This window comes from Pelmatolapia mariae, linkage group LG14 (assembly GCF_036321145.2).
Source record: "Pelmatolapia mariae isolate MD_Pm_ZW linkage group LG14, Pm_UMD_F_2, whole genome shotgun sequence".
NCBI classification, from domain to species: domain Eukaryota; kingdom Metazoa; phylum Chordata; class Actinopteri; order Cichliformes; family Cichlidae; genus Pelmatolapia; species Pelmatolapia mariae.
In genome coordinates, this window is record NC_086239.1 from 38,670,455 (window position 1) to 38,679,031 (window position 8,577).

The window sequence follows — 8,577 nt, forward strand, 5'->3', positions numbered from 1 at the left end:
TGATGTGTGGATTTTCCTGTTTTTGTTCGGTCTTTTTAAAGTGTAAATCGGTGGAATCTTTGGCGTTTCAGTCTCTCTTCAGGCTCATAATATGAATCATTGTAGGTTTTATAGTTTTCCCTTCGCTGTTTACAAGCTTTTCCCTCTTTTAATGAAATTCCGCTGGTTCGGGGTGCTTCCCTCTAACAAATGCATCTGAAACATGCTGTTATTGAGCGCGTTGGACAGAGGAGGACACGGCCGGGATGCTTTTGATCTTCTGGCTGCTCCTCGGGCTTCGCAGAAGCGTTTGTACCAAGTTTTAAGAGAACATGTGCAGCGCTGCTGTATACGTTTAATGTACGGAAAAATGAGGCCGGCGCTGGGCCAAACATGAGAAATGTGCTTTACAGCAGGAGAGTTACAGCAGGAGCCCCGTGGTGCCCAGAACCTGTAAATGTGTTTTTCTCTTCACAGCACGTTTATGTCCCGTGAAGGCGCCGGGACAGTTACCACCTGTGAGATGCCGATGTCCCGCCGCTGTCACCAAAACATCGTTCAGGGTTATTTTTGCATGTTTTCCTGGTGTTTACTTCAGGCAGTGATGAAGCCCAGAACACTCCTGTGTGAATAAATGTATAAATAGCATATTTGGAACACTTTGCCATTCAGATTCCAAATATTTGCCCCTCCTAACTGCTCATAAAGTGCAAATACACACCGAGTCCTGCCAAACTCAACTGGAAATATATTAGAGATAATAAATCCCTCTCATAAACTCTACTTTGGACTCTTAGCAAAGGGGAGGCGGCCGTCTTTAAATGAATTGAAGCAGTAACTTTCCACTTTCTTGCTGTTTGTGCAGTGGGAGCTGTGGGCTGCTCGGGGTTTAAGGCAAACAGATTAAATAGAAAGTCAAACACAAACTAAAGCAGAGCTTCATTTATCCAGAGTGGGTGATGAGCCCCCCCGTGCTGCCGTTTGCTGAGGATGGAGTGGTTTAAAAAGTTTGTTTTTACAGATTACAGGATTAAATAAGGAAACCACGGGCTGACTTCACAGAGCAGGGGCGGCTCATTTAATAACAGGTGGGCCCTGAAATCTCAAGTTGCAGCATAATAACACAAAAATAGCTCCAGATTCTTTTATTTTGCTGTGAAATCGGTACGAGTGCATCCCGGAAAAGTTCACATTTAATGACCCGTCCGTTTATAATGAGCAGCAGAGAAAAATGATTGTTTTTCTACATTTAGTTCAGTGTGATTAAAACAACCCGCCAGCACGGCTCCTCAGCTCAAACGCATCACATTTGATGCTCTGTCAGACTCATGACAGAGATCCAGATCTGCAGGATCCAGGAGCTTGTTTCAATTCTCAGTCCTGTTCTCCAAGTCTGAGATTTAACTTCCTGCTGATGCAAACTGATGCACATAAAGCACGAATGCACGCTGTGTTTTTAAATGTAGCACCGACATTCATAAAGGAACACGAAAGCATGATTTCATAACAACAGTAACAGTCTGTTCTTCTGAAATGTTCTCAGTAAAAATGAAGCTTTGATTTTCGTCTCTGTGCACGTGACGTGAGGTCCACGATGACAACGAAAGATTTGATGTAGTTTTCCGTCTGTGCACCACCGCAGAGGATTTGAACTCAGAAACGATGTGACTGAAGTTCAGACTTCACAGCCTCATTTGCAGAGACTTGTTGTGATTGGTTAACTAGCTGATTAGTGTTTGACGGCCGGGTGAGGCTCGTGAACTTCCCGTTTCACACCAGAAATGGAAAGTTCATTTCCATTTTCCATGTTAATGGTAAGCATCAGCACCGCCCCCCTCCTTCCATCTGCAGACTGATGCAGGAAGGTGTGATCATGCCGACACAGACTATTTGCTGGTTCCTGCTTGAAATGCTGGAAATGTCCTGATTTGCTTTAAAATAAACGTGGACACAACGAGCACATGATGTTGTGAGAGTGCCCACCTGCAAACAGGCAGTGAGGTGAGCGAGCGAGCGCCCAAATCCGCCGCTCCACGTGCACGTGTCTGTGCGTGTGTCCTTTTTAAGTTGTGGCGCTTCCACCTTAAACAGAAACCATCAGGTCCATAGTTTTTCTTTCACAGATCAATACAGCTGATCAGTTTGTGATCATTTCTGGTGACGTCATTCAGACCGTGAGATTAAACCGTTAATGAACTCCCAGATGTTCTCCCAGATCATAAATCACAAAGATAAAACGCACCCACAAAATCTCCTAAACACTCGTTCCTTCTGGAAAAGATCATCTTCCAAATGTCGGAGGTTTTCCTTTAATTAAACAACAAATCTGTGACGGTCACCTGTTTATAAAAAACTCTCTACAGCAGATGAGCAGAACCTGAAAGACCTGAGAGACGATCATCTACTGCTCAGTGAAGCCTCAGCGAAATGGTCTCAGTGGATGGGCAGCTGTCAGGAAGCCGTGCTTAATGAAGGGAAACTGAAGGAAAGGCTGGAGGTATGAAAACGACACAAGAACTGGGCTGAAGATCAGAGGAACAGGTCTGATGGAGAAATGGATCCACATCATGGTCAGGAGAGAGGCTCAGCAGCCATCTGCGAACAAGGTGGAGGCTCTGTCATGGTTTGGGCTGGAGGTCAGCCAGTGGTGTTGGAGATCTTTGTTAAAACACAGAAAGAACCATCAGATTATGGAAGGACCATCAGGAACCACCTGATTAATAACAGCTTCATTTTTCATCCCAAACACACTGCCATGATTCCGAGTCTGAGGCTTCCAGGAGTCAAACTTCCATAAGAAGTAAAAGTTCACATTTAATGATCACATATCTACAGACGTTCCAACAGTATCTCCACCCACGCTGTCATCGCCTCAGCAGGTACTGTGCTGTTTTTTTCTGAGAAAGCTGAAAGTATTCAAGAGTTTACTGCATTTTTTACACTCTGCAAAAGCTCCAGTGGGCCAGAGTGGACCCTGAGCTGAGAAAGCTCACATAAGAGCGGAGATAAAAGGGCAGACAGACGAAGAAGAACGCACGATGTGGTCGAAATGTTCACAAACACAAAGTCTGGCTTCGATTGCACTGATCTGAGCCACGTCTCGTTTCTGAGTGCAGGCTGGGAGGTTTGGGACCTAAATGTGCTTTCACCCAGACTTCCCGCAGCTCAGTGTGGAGGTGTGAACCTGGGAACGCCGAGGCTGCCGCAGAGCTTTATGACTCCTCCATTTGCCTCACAGCAGCTCACGGCTGTTCAGCTGTCACATGCTAACAGAAGGCAGCAGACTGCAGCTCCAAAAACACTAAACCAGCTCAGGTATCGCATTTAGACTGAAACACACTTTACTTACACCGGGGGGGGGATAACTTCAAGATTTTATTATCAATATGATAAAGCTAAATATCTCATAAAGGTAAAACTACTCACAAGACAAGCACTCAAGTAAATTATAAAAAGTAAAATAAAACAAAGGAGGTAATAATTTAAATGACAGTTAAAAACAAAAAAACAGGAGAAATATATCAATATTTAAAGTAAAAATATAAATACAATTAAAGTAAGCACGCATAAAAAATAATTATTAATAATTATTATTAAAACTAACAAATAAATAAAAACCTAAAAAATAAAAAAGCAATTTCAAAGTAAAAATCTGGAAAATTAAATGAAAATTTTGAGTTTAAAAGTAAGAAAAAAAAGACACAATAAAAAAAACACTTTAAAAATATAAGAAAATATTAAAAATGCTGAGTAGAAAACATCTACAGTAGAATAAAATGTTACAGACATTAAATTATGAATTCCATAAATTCAGTAAAGTTAACTATAAAATTAACTAAATAAACCTTTAAACAAATAAAAAATTTAACTTTGTTCATTTGAATTAATGATTTCCTGACGTGTGGGCGGGGCTAACACAGTCCCTGATTCACAGGTGAGACTTCACCGTGCTCTGTCATTTACCTGCCTGCTCCTTCAGGACCCTCCAGGCTACGCCCCCTCCTCCTCCACCTGATGCAGAGCGTTTGTTTATCTGCGCATGTCTGCTCAGGTGTCAGAGTTGACGCCTCGCGGGGCTCCTCGCTCACTTTTTGAACGCACCCAGCTGTTCACACCTGAGACTTTCCCACGGCCTGCCTCCCCCCAGACACCTCCTTTATCCTCCTCCTCCTCGCGGGCGGCACACGCCATGTGTCGTCTCACCTGAACAAAAGCTCGTGCCGCCTCTCGTCGGGCCATTTGGGCACGTGTTGGAGGACAAAAGGAGGCGATGGAGGTGTGAAGCCTTTCAGGTCCTTCCGGCGGCAGTAAAACCTCCTCAGGAGGAGGAGCGGAGCTCGGGCTGATGGAGCACTGGGCCTCCTCTTCCTCACTTCAGACACACAGACACACGAGGAAACCTGCTGACCTTTAACCTCTGACTTTCGCTCGAATGTAAACGAAGCTTTACCTGCGATGCTGTGACGCAGGCTGTCACGAGTCCGCGGCGTTTCACCTGATCAATAAAGCTTTGAACAAGAACAAAACAAAAGCAGCAGCTGAGTCTCACCTGCATCAACCTGTCGCTCCCGTGCGCAGGGGCACGCGCACATACTCATTTGGAGGAGGCGAGGCGCGTGGCGCGCGTGTGTCTGAGGAGGAGGGGGGAGGTCTGATCGATAAGCAGATGGCGCGCGATCGAATATGTGCATATTGTCCGCTGATGCTTCCTGCTGGTGTGTGCACGCGCCCTCACTCCCCGGGGTGCCGACGCTGCACGTGCTCAGCAGGTAAAAAAAGACGCTCTGAAGCTCGAGGCGCATGCGCCACATTAGAACTCACTCATATAATAAACGGAGGCCATTTTTCATATTTTCATTCAGAAATCACACAGATAACAGAATCAGCATACTTTATTAATCCCTGAGGAAATTATGTGGGTTGCAGTTGCTGCAGTACAGTAACATTAACAAAAACAGACTAAACTATTTAACAATACAATATGTTAGGATATAAGGAATAGCACAATATATAAAAATCACCAAATAATAAATATCCAGGGTTGGCAGATGTGATTATAAATAAATATCACGAAAATTGACAGCAACATTACCGAGTAAGAAAGAGAAAGGGTGAAACTATTGCAGTGTTTACAGTGTGTTAGGTGGAGGAGTTGTACAGGGAGATGGCCACGGGCAGGAATGATGTCCTGTGTCGTTCAGTGGTGCTTTTTGGTAATCTCAGTCTCTCACTGAACGTGCTCCTGTGGCTAGCCAGCACGTCATGGAGTGGGTGGGAGGGGGTGTCCAACATTGTCTTTATCTTGGACAACATTCGCCTCTCCATCACCACTTTAAGGGAGTCCAGCTCCATCCCCACAACATTACTGGCCTTGCGGATCAGTTTATTTAGTCTGTTAGCATCAGCAAACCTCAACCTGCTGCCCCAGCATGCAACGGCATAGAGGACTGGCCAAAACAGACTCATAGAAAATCCAGAGCATTGTTCGACAGATGTTGAAGGACCTCAGCCGCCTCAGAAAATAGAGATGACTCTGGCCCTTCCTGTAAAGTGTAGTAGTGTTTTTAACCCAGTCCAGTTTATTGTCTATGTGTACTCCGAGGCATTTATAGTCGTCCACAATGTCCACGTTGACCCTGTGGATTGAAACAGTGGTCAAGGGTTTCCTGGTCTTCCTAAAATCCACAATCAGCTCCTTGGTCTTTGCCACATTAAGCTGCAGATGATTCTGCTCGCACCACGTGACAAAGGAGTCGACCACAGCTCGGTACTCTGACTCATCACCCCTCCTGATGCATCCAACCACCATGCATCCATACACAAACACTGCATGCAGCTGACGTGTTTCCAGCGTCAGGCAGCTGCTTCAGGACTGAGACTGTCCGACTCGAATGTTTAAACATGGATTCATGCACTAAAGCACTTCCTCTCTTTCTAGCAGATTCAATAAATTATGTGAGAATGTGGTTTGAGCAGTTTTCACCTGCATGTCGATCACCTGCAGCTCTGATTGGATGTTTCTGCACATCCTCCCAGAGATTCACGAGCAGCACTGAGCTCCCTGCTTAAACAGCACGACGTGATGAAGGTTAATATGAACTGTAGACGATGTGAGGGGCAGAGCTGTGACACGTTGTGTTTTTGCACATGTGTGAAACCAAACGGCAGAATTGGTTCTGGGATGTTGTTGGACTCGGATGTGCAGCCGGGTCAAAAGTTTCTGCAAACGTGTTTTAGGGTTTGGGAAAAACTGCACTTGATTCTTGAAATGAGAAGTTGTGCTGTGGCCTGAGGATGAGATCAAACCTTCACCCTGAAGCCTGCACAGCTGGAAAAATGATGCTCTGACTTTCAGCTCTTCCTCCTGTTCTTCCTCACTGACATCACATGGGCTGAGGTCATGTGACCGGTTTATGTGCGAAACATCCAGTTTACGGCTCGGAGGAGTTTTCACGCCTCCTTGTTTCTCTGAGACTCTGCCGACTCGTCTCGAGCCAAACATCTGTTGTTGTTGGTTTATATTATAGAATTCATCCCTGTGACACACGGACACACACACACACACACACAGACACACACACACACACAGACAATAGGGTGTGATGAAGCGTGCCTCGTGCCGGGAAGGAGGGGGGCTGAATTCAGGACCAGCAGAGGCACGCGCTGCCCTCATTCAAATACAAATGGTGGAGGTGGGGGGTTGGGTGGTGGGGGTGGCAGCCCAACAAAAGCTACAGCTCATCAGCATGAGCGCCTCCTCCTCCTCATACACCTGAGGTGAAGGGGAGGCCTGAGCTCTGTGTTTCGGTCCATTCGCTGAACATTTTCCTGAAATTGAGCAGGAGTGTCTTTATTTTCACAGCTGACAGCAGAAATCTGTGTTTATGGAAGTGCTCTTCAAACCTGTCAAAGCTCGGAGTAGCTCTGAGATCAGGTTTATTCTTCTAAATTTAACCAGAGTATCTTTCAAAAGTCACCTGAAAGCTCCACAGCTGTCAAACTGGTTTAAAGTTCTCTCTGTAGATTAGACCCCCCCCCCCCCCACACACACACACACACATACACACACACACACACACACACACACACACACACCACCACCACCACGACCACCACCACCAACAGCAGCAGCAGCTCACAGCTGTTTTAGCTGCAAACAAAAGGCAGCCAACTGAAAACTGGCACCTTCACAGCGGCGCAGCAACAACAGCTCTGATTGGTTAAAACTCAGGTCTGTGTGCATTTAAACACCTCTGGAAACACCTGGTGAGCTCAGGGCTCAGGCATTACCACTAATACATGAATGAATGAATGAATGAATGCAGCAGGCCTTATTTACTCTCATGTGTTGACACTGTACGCAGAGAGTTTATGGCTCTGTTTTTGGTGACATGTCAACGACATCAGTGAAGCTCCACGGCCTGAAGGTGGGTCATTATCATACAGCTGAGACCCCAACACACACACACACACACACACACACACACACACACACACACACACACACACACACACACACACACACACTAAAGTGCATGTAATCTAGATTGAAATCTCAGTTGTTGAAGTGTGTGTGAGGCGTGCCTCAGCTACGGCAGCCTGGAAGTGCAAAAGCGGAGGAGCGAGGAGCTTGTTTCAGACAGCAGCTCTGAGGCTGCACCTGAGGGCGAGTGTTAGATAAAGAAAGATTATTATGAACTGTGGATCATGCAGAGCTGCTGTAGTCCAAGAGTAAAAATATGTCAAATGAACAGAGATCCCTGTAAATGATTATTTTGTTTGGTTTAAGGTCCCATTATGTTCGCCCCATTGCTTATGTTGATCAAAAATAATGACGTCACTCTGTCCCACTGTGACGTGTGACACCGGCCTCAAGAACAGCGAGTATAACTGGGCTCCCAAAATGACTCGGTTGGTGTTGGAGAGCCCTGATGGGTAAAAAGCAAACCAGTGATGAGAAAGAACCAAAACTCCAAACCGGACAAACCAGCTGTGGTGTCCGACATGGCTGTAAGTGTGCGTGTGACGGACAGCTGGACTGGACTTCTCATTCTTCTCTAACATGGGGTCTCACAGCAGAGTCTGAGTCTTTAAACTGAACCGAATGTATGAGACTGAGCCACAGCTCGATCACAGAAACGTGGAAAGTGCTTTAGTTTGTGCACAGATTACTATCAGGTGACTTTACTGAACACAGATTCTCAGTGATTGATTTATTTTTGTAACCTGTGCAGTCCCCGCAGATTAAAGACTGCAGATATCTTTAATCTGCAAATATAAAAAAACTGTGAAACATTTCAGTGGCTGAAAATTCCGGACAAACAGCTGAATTTGTTGGTTTTATTGATTTCAGCAGCTCTAAATCAAACAATAAAAGTTTCGCGCATTTTAAACTCAACCTCTGAATATAAAAATCTCAGGTGACGTGTCAGGATAAGTTACCATGTTGATTTAATCCTGTCACACTAAGAACTTTAGAGGACCACGTTCAGGTTCTTCTGGCTTCGCTGTTTCGCGCTTCAGAGCTTCAATACCACCCACCACAATTTCTGTCTTCCTCCCCACTCGTGGGACGGCACGCGACAGGAGAGGCGCGTG